The sequence below is a fragment of the Acyrthosiphon pisum genome, chromosome A1, assembly GCF_005508785.2.
Source record: "Acyrthosiphon pisum isolate AL4f chromosome A1, pea_aphid_22Mar2018_4r6ur, whole genome shotgun sequence".
Taxonomy (NCBI): Eukaryota; Metazoa; Arthropoda; class Insecta; order Hemiptera; family Aphididae; genus Acyrthosiphon; species Acyrthosiphon pisum.
This window is the reverse complement of record NC_042494.1, coordinates 159,212,337-159,229,433: the sequence shown is the minus strand read 5'-3', so window position 1 is coordinate 159,229,433 and position 17,097 is coordinate 159,212,337. Positions and strand designations below refer to the sequence as shown.

At 30.9% G+C, this 17,097-nt stretch overlaps 2 protein-coding genes across 2 annotated transcripts in view; one reads left to right on the top strand and one right to left on the bottom strand.

Moving 5' to 3' along the window:
• LOC100160185 (inactive tyrosine-protein kinase 7) overlaps positions 1 to 17,097 on the top strand; it is a 306,264-nt gene that overhangs the window by 268,659 nt on the left and 20,508 nt on the right. The window lies entirely within an intron of this gene.
• ACYPI34668 (pleckstrin homology domain-containing family J member 1-like) overlaps positions 10,897 to 17,097 on the bottom strand; it is a 45,328-nt gene continuing 39,127 nt past the window's right edge. The window contains 1 exon segment of the mRNA NM_001246086.1: positions 10,897 to 11,120. The gene's annotated coding sequence lies outside the window, so the exon portion shown is untranslated.

Sequence of the window (17,097 nt, the reverse complement as noted above, 5' to 3'; positions counted from 1 at the left end):
TTGTCAATTTTTGAACTTTAAATGCCTTATAAAAAAAAACTGTGACTAAGAATTTTTAATATTTTTCATCTGCTTTTGAAACAATATACTAGATGCCTTTTATTAAATTTTCAAGCTTTTTTAATTAACAAATAAAATTTTATTGATATTTTCAGAAAAAAAAACTAAAAAAAAAATGAAAACTGACAATGTCCGTAAAGAGCTCAAAATAAGTCAAAATATTTTGAAAATTTTATGGTGTATAGAAAATGTTAACATAAACATTCAATCAAAATTTCATGTATCTACGGTCATTTTAAAGTTACACTAAAAACCAAATTCAATTTTGTGAAAAATCGATTTTGCGTAAAAATTCCCGTTTTTCCTTAATTTTTCTTTGGTTTTTCTTGGCGCTTTTGAAAATTACTAGAATTTTAAATTTTGACCTCCCCAATGCACCAACGATATTCACTTTCCGATCGAACAAGATATTGAAGTTGAAAATCGAAGCATTATTTCGACTACTCATCGTGTACACAGACACAAAAAAAATAAAAAATAAAAGAAAAAAAGAAACACACATCATTGTAAAATCAATACATTCATCGTTCCACTCAGAATCTAAAATAAGAAAAGATAAAAAATAAAAACCGTGAGTGCTGTCATCGCTGTATTACAATATTTTATTAAATCTTCCATATTATGCTAAGTGTATCTGTAAGAAACTTTAAAAAAACCATTGCACTTAACGTTTACCTGCGTAGCTGTAGAAATTTTGGCCGAGAACGGTTTTATGACTCAACGTAGTCTTCCGATGACAAACACATAAGGTACGTCCAACAATGATTTGAGCACGTTAAGAGTAAATAAAAATGAACGGTAGATAAATATTAGTTGGGACAAATATAATTCGAACGGTTAACGGATAAATTGTTATAATTTGTATAAGTCGTAACCGAAATCCATAGATCACCGTACATTTTTGCCAACGTAATAATTGTTTTAATATACCGACGACATGATTTTATATAATCTCTTTTTTTAACATAGATTTGTTTTTGGACAGCTTCCATTTTTTTCTAGCCGATTTTCGCAACGCCGATTTTCGCAATGCCGATTGTCGCAACGCCGATTTTTGTAATACTTTGTTTATAATTGTCATAGAATTCAAATCAACAATATAAACAAAAAAATTAATGAAATTCCTTACAAAATGAAGCATATGCTACTGCCTACCGTGCCTACTAAATATTAATTGTCCACTGCACTATACCGATAAACATAATACCTATGATTCCTTAATTTTTCTTACAGAAGAAAAATATCTATAAAATAATATTATATTATTATTATTATATTATGCTTCTATTATAATATCTATATTTTTTTAAACGTTTACTTTACGCCTACCCATGCACATGTGCGTTACTGTTCAAAAGGTATTCGAATTCGTGGTAAAATGTATTATTCTCACTATCGACGCCTGTGAAAAAAATCTTGTAAGTACCTACCTAAATCTCGATTATGAAGGGATATTCTTTTTATTTATTCTTAAGTCGCTGCTGGCGGACGAGAGTCGATTTTGTAAAATGTGAATTCCCGTCCCATGTCGTTTCGGTCGGTTTTCAAAAATTTTCATTCGTTTCTCGTGCTACGCGGCCGAGCGATAAATCGCGGTGAGCAAGACCACATGGATCACAATCGTTTCCGGGCATATAGGGCACGGCACGCCGTCGTAATAAATCGTCCGACCGACGGAGCCTCCCGTGAGCCCCTGGACTGTATGTGACGTTAAACAATATTATTTTGGAGTCATAGCCACAATAATAATAATAATAATAATACCTATATTTCCCGGACACGGTGGCTAATAAACGGAATTTGCACCGACCGCTAACCTGCATGTCGACGGCGACGACGACGACGGCGGCGGCGGCGATGGACAAATATCCTATATTATTATTATGGTATGGCTGGGAGAGACAAAATATATGACCACGATAGGTTCGTATCGAATTATAAAGTGTGACAGGTATATTATATAATATGTTGTAAATTATATGAAACAAAAAAACTTTATAAAGGCCGAAAGACTCTCGCCCCCGCCACCACTTCCCACCGGATATGCCCGGATCGAAATAATATATATAATATTATTATATTTTGGCGTATTTATATCATATACGTAGCTGTATAATAATATGTCCGCCGACCGAGAAAATTGCGAGCTCGTATCACGTGGAAAACCGAGCGGCTGACGTACTGCTGTAATATATCGTTGTTACGCTTTATAATATATATTATGTAATATTGTCGTCACACACAATTGTATTATTATTATTATTATTATTATTATTATCGGCCAGGCTCAGCGTTAAGTCGCGCCGTGACGAGACTTAACAATACTCTGCCGGTCGTAGGGCACGTGAGAAAGTACAGTCACTGTTGTTATTTTTTGAAATTAGTTGTAACCTTTCGCGAACGGATATTAGAAAACGGCGCAAAATATACTACCACGGAAGTGTGACGCGGAAATCGAACTTCGAGCGTCTAGTTTCATGATGTAATAATAAAATATTATGAAAGACAAATGCGATCAAAATTAATGAAACAAATCAACAGTACAACGACAAGAACTAATCATTTTCCAAGTTTCAAATATGAATTACAGCTTGCAATCGCGTTTAACTAGTCTTCTCTTCGTTATAAAATAGGGTATTTTAAGGGGGAAAACGTATTTTTTAATTTCTTTATCTATATGCATATAAAGTGTTGTATCATCCATATCATATAATTATCACGGGGACCAAAAAATAAATACATTACTATTAATCATGATTAAATACTTAAAAAGAGTTTTCTATATTTAATCTTGCGAATATTTTATTTTAAAATATTTTAAATTACAAATATTAAAATTCAAAATGTCAAGGGGTCCTGACCCCCCCATCAAAAGGGTAATGGTGATCGAAGCGATCAAGGACAGCGCCTCCTAATTTTTAAATAAAACATTTTATATTATATTAGAATATTTGGTTGGAAATCTTATTCATCCATAAATCGTGTTCTACACTAATTTCCTGGGCAAGCAGATAACTTAGAGGTTTTACCTCGTTGCCAGCCACGTATTTCACTTGCCGTATGTACGCAGTGTGATAGGTACATATTTTTATTCCATTTTTCATAAACCTTTCCCGCTCTGCCCGCCATCAAAATAGTTTATCATTAAGCGATAACCCAACAATCTGTACCCCGAAAACTAACCTGTTATTTGTGACCTATAATGTCAACATCGAAATAACAAATAATAATAAATTATCCCTCGTTTGAATTATTAATAATATTTAGTAAAATATATTAACTGTGTAAAGGGTAGGTAAGAGATAACATATTATGCGTCAAAATTTAAATTCTCTAAAAAATATTATATACATATTTATATTATGTAATATTGGTTGAATAAAAATATATTTTTATCAGTGCCGTTTTCTACATATTTAATAATATATAATATTATGTCCGGAGCAGGGCTATTGTTGTTGAGTTGTATTTTAACTTAACTGGCAGTCTGCGTATTTTAAAAATATTTTTAAGTCTTGAAAACAATCATTATCGGTTGGTCGATTTTCAACAAAAAAAAAAAAACAAAAAAAAACCATCCATCCATCCATCCACTATATGTATGGATAATGCCCATTGCGAATGATCTCGTACGCGTAGAAAGTTTAGAAGTTAATTAAATATATTAACTTTTTTTTTTTAACGCATCCAGTGATTTTAGCGATTTCCGATGAGAAACAAAGCACCACGCACGCAAGCGCTGCCACCCGCTACCCACAATCTCGTTTTTAAACAAAGTCCACATAATATAATAATATTTGATTACGGCACGTCATTATTATTAGAAAAAATGTCGGGCATTATCGTTATATATTCGAAATTCGATGAACGAAATATAATCATAATATAAATTCGAAAATATCCAACCAGTGTTAGCCTCGGGCAAACGTGGAATTAATTCCGATTGTGTATTATACCGTGTTTAAATCAGATTCGTGAAACAAAATATTGTAAATTTTTTTTTGTTTTCCCCGTAAATAAAACGATACGTTGTATATTATGATGAACGATGATACAATATCGATAATGTGAAAACCATCGCTATTTGTTTTAATGAAACACATTTTAAAATGCAAAACAATTTTGTATACAAATAGGTAGATAGGTACAGGTTATTCAAATGTGCGTACTTGAATTGAAATTATTTATTCGTGAAAATTAGAATATTGTAGTTAAATAAACCATGGTACTTCGTTTATGAAAAACAACAAAATGATAATATTATGAATTATGCATAAATTATGAGTTTGACTTATTAGCCATATTATATAATATATTGCACTACAATAAATTTAGAACGAAATTAGCCTCGTCACAATGGCGTAATAATTATTGTACCGCTATATGAAACAAACAGGTTATTTTTACAAAATAAACAATCGGTTAAAATATTTGTAGAAGCATCTTTTTTATTCGGTTTGTTCCTTTCGGATTGTTCTCGATTTTGTTTGGTTTATGTTCTCAAGTGGAACGTTGAAAGAGATTTTAAATGAGGTACACTGAAACTTTACAGCGGTTCAAGGTTTCAATGAATAGTTTCCGCAGAATTTACTTTTATAAATGAGCCAAGTTTGAAGTTAAATTAAATTAATAAATGCAGTCGAAATTGGTACGCGATTCATTTTTTCGAATGCAAAACAAATTTACCGGGGAAATAGAGCGGCGCAGGCTTGCGAAAACGTCAATAAAAGCAATGAGATAGTTGTAGGCAAACCTAATAACGATTATTTCTATTCGTACTTAACTCTATACATTTTGTAGCAAACCGCGTAGAATCGTTATGTAATACATGTATATATATGTCGGGACCTATAATACAACAGTAAAACTAAAATAGTTTTTCACTGTTAACCGGTCGCAGATAAAATAATATACTCTAAACACCACGAAATGATAATAAAAATAGACCTATACGCGTGGTCCATATCCCATTCAGTTCATAGGCGATAACAATACGTAATACTATTCCTTTTCCCGAGACAACACTATATATACCTCCCGGGTGGAATGTAAACGTCTTGGCACCTCGTCCGAACTGACCCGCCTTCGATCGAAACGCCCATCGTATACTGCACCGTGCCCACGAAACGAAATTGATCGAATCGAGACGTACACGACGCTGCCTTAACTTAAAATATCTAATCGCTATCCGTGTCTTATACTTAGTCACGCAGTTACGACACGAGGACGATGTGGAGAAAAAAAATTTCAATAATTTTACACAATATCGTATTACGCACCGCGGGGTGAACATTATTTTTTTACGCTAAATATAATTTATAAAAAAAAATATAAGTTTATAAGTATTCATCGAATTCGTCGGGTAATTAGTATAACATCCCGTCATAGAAAAGTTATGAACTTAATATTATATCCGCTAATTACTATGAACATGCAATTAATATATTATGACACGGGACCACTTAGAGCTGATATTGTACGATGGTAGAAATAATAATATAATAACTAATAAGATATTAAGAGCTCGGTTTTGTGATTCCAGGAACTATACATGAAAAACATTGTCAATTTGTAAACATCGAATGTGCTTGCGTACGTCTACGTCAACTAGATCGATTCGCTAGCATTAAACGGGTCACTGAATATTTGTATCGGCTGTAATTACTAAAAAGCAGACACAGGAACGACTTTAAAGTCACGTGGTTTCGAACACGAACAATACGTGGGATTTTAAATTAAAATACGTTTTTACTCATAAATATCACCAACAAGTACAACCACTATCATTATATTATGCTCGTGATTATGTAGATACCGCCGAATGTTAATAATTATTTGACCAAATTATTCGCACCTAAATATACCGAAAACGTAAACCAATAATACCGAATATTTTTTTTTGCCACCGGCTTTGACAAAACGCAGCGTCGTCGATGTCGTTTGGACGTTGAGGTAATTTTTTTGTTCCGAGTGTATTGGTCTTACAATAATGTGTGTATTTTATTTCTTGTCCAACATCACCTTTTGGAAAAATGTTCGATTTTCAACGTTGAGGGTGGTTTCTAGGAGTGAATTTGATCTAGTTGGTACTTTAGAGGGGTTAAAAGTAAAACATTTAAAATACTATTCAAGATTACCAGTTTTCGAAAAAATGTATTTCAACTTTATTGATGTAACTCAAAAATTAATTAACTTAAAGTTCTCACGGAATATTTATATTAGCATTTACTAGACATGAAATCATATTAAAAATTCTCTGGATCTATTTATGCTGTTTATAAGTGTTGTAAATTATATTTTTTTGTTTTTGTATTTATAACGTTTTTATTTTTGAGTAAAAAAGCTTGAAAATATATCACAAGATTCCTTATCATTTGTTTATATTATACTATTTAAAAAATTTAAAATACATAGTCCCAATATTTTTTATAAGCGTTTAAAGTTTAAATTATTTTAAAATCATGAACAATTACAAATGAATTAGTAGGTAGTTAAAACTTAAAATGGTAATAAAAGGTTCCATACAAGTCTTACTTACGAGAATAATAAATAAAAAAATGTGTGTATTTCTACAAATATTTTTATGAGTGTCTGAAGTTTTATTTTTTACGAAATTATCTATTCATAAAAAACGACTTCTCAACCATAGGTTTTAGTTTTGTTTATTGTAATTCGAAAAGTATTGATCATAGAAACCTGAAATATTCTACTATTACCTAAATCATCATTTTCTGTACCTAATGAAATTTTAAAAATATTGAGATAACAATATTTAGGTTATCATAGACTTTCGAAACGGAATTTTTTTAGTTTTTTATTTTAAAGTATGTAGTATTTTGTACTTTCGTAGGTCTATTGACTAAATGATTTATTAAGGGATCATAGTTTATAATAATAGTAATAATATCTAATGGGCGATGGCTAATAGTAATAATAATAATAATATGATATAAAATACTGGATATTTTAGTGATCTTGAATATTATGTAAATTTGTGTGACCAATGAAAAAAATATAATAAAAAATATCTCAAGCTGATAGAGTAACAGACAGTCTTCACGCAGAATCGTTTTTCGTATACAATGGTATAAAATCATTGAATTCAAATTTAACACATCCATTACTACAGTAGCCCACTCGACACCTACTGTACCTACCTACAGTAGAGTATGTTGAGACGTTCAGTACCTACCCACTTGTCATAAAATTATAAAACAATACATTTTACAAAACTGTTTTGTAAATTTTATCATGCGTCTACAACGTGCATACATAAAATACACTAAAATGTGAAAATTTAAAGTCCCCAGGATTATTTAAAAGTTTTAAAATAATGTTAAAAGTTTGCCTGCGCGACGGAAATCCAACCCGCGTTTGGGTTTTCCTTATACGGTCGTGGTTTTTGGGTATAGTCCTTTGTGATTATCCAGAAAACTACTAGTGAATTCCAAAAATCACCTGTTTAAAGTACCATCTGCTTCGAATTACCGGTGCGTTTACGGAGTGGTTTATACGAAACTTTCGGACGACACTTTCCACCCGAAAAAGTGTTTATGGGCGTAATAATAATAATAATAATAATAATAATAATAAAAACACATCAACGTCCAATCGAAAGATTACTCGCCGCGTACCGAGTCCGAGACACAGAGATCATATACATTGTATACATATATATTATACTTGAGCATAATATCCACTAGCTAAATTATGTAGATGAATGAAAAAAGGGCCAAGAATATATTATTATTATATTGCGTTTTAAACCAATAAACCTAAACGGATCGTAAACATCTCTGCGGGCAGGAGGATTTTCGGTGTATTATAGTTATGTATTTAAGTGCTCGGCCCGAAGTATATCCAAAAATGGATGTTGTCGACATCGAGAGATCGTGCTGGAGAGGGAGAGAGAGAGAACGAATGAGTGAGAGCAAAAGGGTCTGTCAAAAGCGTATTTTAAAAAATATACCCAGACATTTCTTGTTATTATTATTTCATTTTTTTTTTTACACAAGTTACGATCTGCCATCGCTGTATAGTATACATATACTTTGTCGTAGGATATTAATGCGGATATTTTTCGCATTTTATCGTAACTCGAAAATGATAATAATGTATTTAGAAACTATTTGTACCTATATATAAGAGTCGCGTATATACTTTTTAAAACTTTAAAACGCTATTAAATTGTTGTAGTAGCTAATACAGCCGAAAAAAATCCTTCTACCGGAAAAGTTTATGTTATTTTTCGCTTTTTTTTTTTTACGATACGATTTACAACTATTTTTCTTTCCACGGACGCGATTCCGGACTTTTCCGTTTAAATCCTTTAAAACGGAACATAAAACTAGGATCGTCCATTGACCGCGGACGACCGTAGTCGCGTACTGCTAATATCCAATTTTTATCGCTAATATTTCTATAACGTTTTGTGGTTATAAATAATATGTATGAATAATATGCGGTAATTCGCGGTTACGAAGGGGTGGGGAGTGGCGCTCGCATAATAATATATCGCAATATGTATCTCAAAACGCATAGTAACCGCGTATATTATTATACATTCGACCGACGAAATTGTCACAAACCTCGCTCGGGCAAACAGCACTCGACACTCCGCTGACAAATCGGCGGCAAACCCGGGTATGAAGTCTGCCGCAGCAGTATGACCATTTATCATATGAACGTGCAACGATCGAATTCGGTGTCAACGTGGTGGCTTAGTGGACGATTAATCATTAATTTACAACAAATTTTAAATCGAACCGTATTTTATGACGCAAAAAAAATAAATACTGTTTCTGATCTCATGTCGCCGCGTACCCCGCAATCGTCTGTCTGAAATAGCACGCAGTCTTCGTAAACTGCAGACGATGTCGAGTATAATATAGGGAACCTCTCTGCTGTACTGCAGTGTTGTTATAGGTCAAGAGTAGTCGAGCTTCGTCGAGTAGGACACCGTAATGGGTGCGTTCAATAATTTGAATTCAATGATAAACAATAATATTATTGTAAAGGATTCTCAACGAAGGCGGTCTAACTTTTTTCATCAAGGTTATGTCACCGAACAACTATTTTAATAACAATATGAAAATGCTAACAATTAATGTTCGCTTTGTTTTTAGTTTTTCCCGATTGTTTGAAAAAGCATTGGGAATTTTTTGCTTTGACCTCCCAAAATATAATCTAGAACTAATTTCCTACCAGAAACCCGCACTTTCAAAGTTTAAATTTAACTATTTTTCTTACTATAGTAAAATCAATACATCCATCGCTCCGCTCAGAATCTTTGACCAGTGACTAGCTCTATGATGATTGTTGCTCTAATCTGTATTCAAAAAAAAAAAATGTGTACAATATACATTTTATCATTATCATATTATATTATTATAATTTATTATAATTAATAATTATATAAAAAAAAATAAAATGAATATGTTTGATTACATTTTTCACTTTTTTTCATAACACCTTGACACCTTGTTTTTTTCCGATTTAATTATATTTTACTTGCCGCATTACTTTACTTCGTCCGGAAAAAAAATAACAATAAATGTAAACAGCACTGCAAATTTTAGCAACAGTGGCCAAATTGGTACAAGTTGATTTCTTGCATGTTAATAGATATACTTGACTTAAGTACATTACCATGGTGGTTAGTCATTATATCTGCACATGTATCAACGATACCCACGGACAGGTGAATTTTACAAAACTCGCAGTATTTCTGTTACCAACGGCGTAGTGTTTAAAATCAATTATTCGTGCCAAGAGACATGAATAGTGAATAGGTACACGGGTTCACAAAATTAAAAATGTGTGATCGTTTTTTTTTTTTTTTTAATAATGTATTATTCGATCACCAACGACTCATATTATTATAAATTTATAAATAGCTCGAAAATTGTCTTTCATTGCCATACCGAATCGAGAAAATGATTTCTCTATTGTTGTCGTCCACTGATGATAGCTTAAAATATAGGTGTTGTCTGGAATTCGTGACATCGCTACGTGATATTTTGCTGACACTTTATCCTTTATCCAGAAACTATATTATCAGCGGTGCATGTATTGTGGACAAATATCAAACGTTTACAATATGTGACTGGGATTTGAAAGACTCGGTTGAAACGTTACATTTTTAGGGCTTATATTATAAAAAAAATATAACTAAAAATACATTTTGATGTTACTCCTTGTTATATTCACTGTTGAATATTAACTTATTAATGGCACCTACGCGAATAGGCAACTCAGAACCCAAGGAAGTGTCAGACTTCCGACATGAACTGAATTTGTACGTAGAATATATCATTGGTATTAGACACGTGGGTGTAAAAAATTGAACAAGCGTTATTATTACATTTTCGTAGGTACTACGATATATCAATATAATATGCGCTTACATTCTGTTGATTAAAAAATATATTACAATTTCGTTTCAATCAAAATGTCTTATCGCGAATTCGTGAAATATTAACCTAAACTACCAAATAACTAAATAAGTCCACGTAACATTTATACTACCAACTTGGAAAATATTAGTTAGGTAGGTACCTACTTTGAGCTTTCCGAAGATTTAATGGTTCATAAACTAAAATATTATATTAGATTTATATAAAAATAAAAATTGTATTAATAGCGTGGCTCCATATTTCTTCAGTGTTCTTTTGCTGTTTTTGGTCATAAAATTTGTGATTATACGTTCAGGCTCATTTAACTTTATATTATCGAGAAATCCGAAAACACGATCACTTGGAAACACCATGACCGTACCTAGTACTAGATTCTTCCCATCGCCTCTCCTGAAATCGTGCGAATGAGAAGATCGACACATCGTTGCTAAAAATAGTTTATTCTGCAGATTTCGAAATGAGTGGAACATTTATACTTAACAAAATATCATATATATTATAGAGTACAGACATTAGACATTATTGCATTGCTGTCGAGTGTATAATGTATATAATATATTTCGTTTTCTTTGTCCGCCTTAGATGACGTAATTGTTTGCGAATCTTCGAAAACGGACGAAATTAATATTCTCGTGGATGGCTCATCTGAAAAATAAAAGGAAAAAAACTTAAAACCTAATCGCCAAACGCTTATCGACACCACCCGTCCAACCACAGCTGGTACTTAAAGTGATCAATAGACTCAGTGGGCGGGTTCGTTGATACGCATATATCACAACAATTTGGGTGCCTATTTTAGATTCTGGGCGGAGGGAGGAAGCTAGTGGTTTTACAATGGTGTTTATTATTTTTTTTTTTTTTTTTTTTTTTTTTTTTTATCCTGTATACAAATTTTTTACTAGAAGGAGTGCTTCGATTTCAACATATAGTACCTTATCTTTTTGCAAATTGGATCAAAATGGTACTTTAGAGAGGTCATTTTTCGATTTTCTTAATAGTTTATACAGGATAAACTACCGACAAATTACGAAAACCACTAAAAATAGGAGATTTTAATTTCTGACGATTTTTTTATCACCGTAGCAAATTATATTAATATTATAATATTAATTCAACTTAAAGGCAATAATAAATAATAATACATTTAAAAAATCCAGACTGATAAACCGTCTCCGCTCAGAATCGTTTTTCTTATACAATGATATTATATCATTGAATTCAACTTTAATACAATCCATTATACAATGACTCGCTTGTCATCTACTGTACAGCAGAATGACATCCACTTACCCACTTTTTTTTATTATTTAATTTCCAAAATCTAAACCCCGATCCATAGCGATCAATTATAAATTATAATATATTAGATTTTAAAAACAATAATAATGATAATAATAATAAGTATTGTTATCAGTATTATTATTATATACCCTCACGTGGGAAGAATAGGAAAATTATGGTAGTCTCCTGGTGAACGAGGATGTTACCTGGTTAGATAACAAAGTGATTTCTGACTTTCATCAGACCAAAATGTATGTCTATGTACAATTTCAAGTAAATCGTTTCTCAGAGATTGGTTACGAAATTATCCAACTTGATTTTATTGCATAGATGTATGGTGGGTATACCGTATACAAGGTGATTCACCAAGCGTCCAAGCAGCTTGTGACACCACGGCTAGGACAGTAATTAAGTAGAGCGAGAAATCCCGAGAATTTGGAAATAATATGGTCTTAAAAAGTAGGTACCCATATTTTAAAATTTCAAAAATCAGAATCTGAAGAAATTCATTAGGTATTGGAGGAAAAGATTAAGATGTGCATGCTTGGTGAATCACTCTGCATGCCTACACGCATATACCATGATATTTACAAAATGAAACCATATAAACCTATAATCACTGCATCGTACTCGTACTGGCTATAATATAGGTATAGGAATTTTTCTCGGTCATTTTCGGACACCCTACACGCACACCCCGTGGTTTTGGCGAGCACGCTGAACAGTATCGACCCATGTCTATATGACTTATACAATATACATGTATTTGTATTTGTGTGTGTGTGTGTGTGTATGTGTGTGTTGGAACCAGACAACATTTTGCCGCGTCCAGGCCAATGGCTCGACTATAATGGGATCTCGCGCATTATACGCTCGTCAAAATGACGCGAAAAACACTGAAATCCGTCCGTTGTATTATTATACTTATATATTTGTCAAGAGATCAAAAACTTTGTTTCACAACGCAAATAAGTGAAATAGAAAATTGTACTTTACGTACAGTTCGTTTCTTTACGTGAATTTTTAGCGTATAATATATTTTGTAAAATAATATGTCTTAACGACATCATCATATTTTATATTATATGATATGACCTAACCTATAGTTGCATTACACTTTGTTTATCTATTGTGTAAAAACAAAATTTTAAAGGCAATAAATCGTCGAGTTAATCGAGTTAATTTTCAATGTATTTTTAAACACGTCCCATAGGGCAGGGATGACAAATCCGTGGCGCGCGAAAATATTTTGAGGGCACGTTAATAATTAGTAATGTAATTTCTATTATTAAATTTCTCAACAAATACATTTAAACTAAACTTTTTTTCTTATTTATGTATATATATACCATAATATTATTCATAATTTTTGGCACGTAACGGTAGAAAAAGTTGCCATCCCTACAGTAGGACATAGATGATTGTGATCGTAATACAATGCGTATTAGAAAATTATTAATAAAAATAATGATTTTTTAGGCGATTTTTTACATTATTTATTTCGAGAGATGACTTCCATTACTGCAGGCCACCACAATAATACTAGAAAATATTAAGTATAATATTATTACGGTAACTTTTTTCATTCTCTTTTGTCTGTTTTCAGTACTTTTGCAGGTACTAAGTTCCATAAAATCCTAGTTCTGATTATAACGTTAAATTATTATTCTACCTTATTTATATGCAAATGTGTTAGAATTTATAAACAAGAAACCGTCTGTCCATCTGTACAGCCTAAATAAGCGACACATACAACACTGCACTGTTTGCTAGGTAGTTATTGGCTGGCGAAGGTAAATTAACAGGAATTAGTTTAATATTTTATGCTACTTAGATGAATTAAAAATTAGTTGCCCGAATCGTTATTATATTAAAAAAATAATTTCCATCTGCATATACATACAATTTAAGTTTTTAAATCAATATTATTTTTAACGACTCTTTGTATCCCAATAATAATATTATAATCTTCCACCTGTAATAATTCCCTAGTCATAATATGAATAAAAAATCAAATAATAACAATAATAGTTGACGATATTTAATTTTATGTTTATATTTTTTCTCACTTAAAACTATTAAAATCGCTAAAAACAAAACATTAACCTATAGTTCCAAATTTAAAAGTAAGAAATTATTAAGTGTCTTAATTTTAAACTCTTTTCGTCTTCATGACGTTGACGTACTTCATTAGACTGTTTTATCTTTAACCAATTCGGTACAAAACAAATATTTTTCAACTACAATAAGTCCGCAAAATTATAATACGGTATAATTAAATTTTTTTTTTTTTGTACTTACCATCATTATTTTTTTCAAATTATTACAATAATATCGAAAACGTTATAATACATACTTTTTTAAAATCGAACAGTCCAAATCGACCCCGTAAGTAGTGTTTATAATTTTCTATATACGTTTTGACGATCAATTTCATAATATGTTTATTATGCGTCTCGACGTCAGTTAGTCAATCATCAGCCCGTAATCCGTATTGTATTTAAAACGTCACGATCGTGCAAAGTTGTGAATTCATTGGCCGAATAAATACCTATCCTACCTAACAGATGATAAATCTACTCAATCGGTTCTAATACTTTTTTAGAATAGGTATTTACTAATGGGGAGGTAGACCTTCACATCTCTGAATTCGTTTTTAAAAATATCTAGAGCAAAATCTGGTTTAATTTGAAGGAGAAACAGTCTTCGAACCTGATAAAATCTTGGACACCAACAATATACATTCATTACGGTTATTTTGACTAATTGAATCATTTATACTATAAACTTTATTCGTATTGTGCTAGTTGAACTCGTCAATAAATTTACCAAAATCTAGTTTGGGTGCGGTTATGTAGTCGTCGTATAGTTGAGTAGTTAACAGCTGCGGTCTGGTGTCTGATTGGACCGTCAAACTTTCGAGAAAAATAATCACTACAATGTTAAGTACATTATATTATCATAATAATTATGAGATTATGAGATCCGCCTGTAAAAACGTCGGTTTACATTCGATAATGAACTTTATGAAAAAAACATAAATTAAGAACAAACCCGATTGGAACAGTTGTAGGTACCAAATACACATAATTTTACAGTTTTCTGTTACCAATATTATTAAAATAGTATATTACGTACAAATCACTTACAGTACAATCGGTACGTATTGCAGAATTTGCGTTCACGTTCGTGTATATGTTCACAAATAATACCTACCCAAACGCATAATTTAATAATCTGAGAAAATCTTGTATACAGACCACTGGCACGCATAAAAATGAAATGTGTTTCATGTTTGAAGAAAATTTAATAAAATACACAGCGCGTACATGTATAAACAACGCGGCTGGTTAGATTTAAAACATTATTTTCAACAATTCGCATTTCGTTTAAAACGAAATAATTTAACAGTGATAATGGAAACGGATGTTTTTTACTTTTTTTTCCAAATTATCATAATTACTATCATGATAATACGGTATGAGAGTAAAACTATTTTTTCATCTTTTGGTCCGTATTCTAATAAATATACCACTTAATGTACCAGTGAGTAAATTAATCCAGCCGATTAAATATATTATGCTTAGGTACTATAATATAGGTGTGTGAATTAGAATCGTCTGCGTAGGCGGTATTGCCTATTTTCTATAATTATTTTTTATTTGAAATAAATAATCTATATGACGAAATGGATAATAATAAGTTATGGTACCGACATGGAGGAATCGTTTAAAAAGTATAAATCACTTAAGTCGTTTTTATTGTATTATGACTATATAATTTTAATTTAATTTCAATTAAATGGAGTGATACATATTAATAACATAATACCGAAGTCTAATTTAAAATAATGTATTCTAATATAACGTTACGTTGATACTTATAATGTAGGTATACGGTAGGTACTGCAGAGATAGCCGATAGGGATATAACTTTTTATACCACGGTAAGAAAAGTAAAGATAGGAATTTATGAAGTGAAATCTGAAATAAATTTATAAGATTATTAAAAAACATATTATAGTATATATACAAACCGAAATAGATACCGAAACATATAATCTCATACGCACTGTTATTATACTGCGTGCACGAATACGGTTTTGTTGGCATAAATAAACTCTGTTAAGTATTTAAAAATGTAAGTTATGATTTTCCATAGCCAATTTTGTTTTGAAAAATAATATATGTTTGGTCCCAGAAACGTTAGAATATTATTACCAAGTCCCCGGAGAGGTATAAACAACGTGCACATTATGCGGCGTTAGCCTAACGATAACCTAACATAATGTAAGGTATACGTTATATGCGCGTAGGTATATGATTTTAAATAATACTATAATGTATACAGTGTAATATTTTTATATTAATATCATTTTCAAGAAATCAATAGGTATATATAGTTTGGTTCCCAGAACAAATTCCAATAGTTCATTAAAAACACTTTCAATCGGTAATCTTACGGTAATTCCTTTACACAAAATGCAGTGCGTCTTACTCAAATGTATATTTTTCCAATTTACCGGTTGATCTGAATTTTCATTTTTAAGTAACGCTGAATTAAAAATAATAACGTTTACTTACAATACATGGTAAATGAATATTATATCAAAGCATATTTTTATCAATGAATATCTACCATAGTTTTCTGGCGTTCGAGTTCTGCCATAATTACGCTTAACTCATCATAAATTCGTAACATGCTTGATACATAATAATCATAGAAATCGTCAGAAATCAAAAGTCGTACAAAATAACAACGGACGAACTCTTCTGTACACATTATATAATATATATAATATATTTATAATTATTTATATTTTATTATAAAAATATTGTCTTGTATTGTTGATTACCATATCTATAGAGATGTAAGCTTGAAAATTTATTTTTTTTTGTACTTTTCTTAAATTAGTTAATTTTTAAGTTTAAATAAAGTTTTAAAATACTTTATAAAATTACTGTTTCATTTTTATTTACATTGTAACAAGTATAACGTCAGAGTCAAACAAAACACTTGTAAAAAAAATATATATAATTTGGGTAAAATTGAGGAAGTGATACAAACAATAAATTACCTCCGTTACAAATTGAAAAATCAATAATTGTAACAAAACGATTATACACTCATAATTTATACTGAAGTAAAAATACATCATTTTTAATAAAAGATAATAATTCACATTTATTACCGAGTTAAATATTATATATTGATATAGGTATATATTATATATATTTAATGGTTTATATTTTTAATTTACTATATTATGTTCATAAGAATAATACCAACATTATATTAAAATGGGTAAATGGTAATAAAAGTACATATTTTAAAATATAAT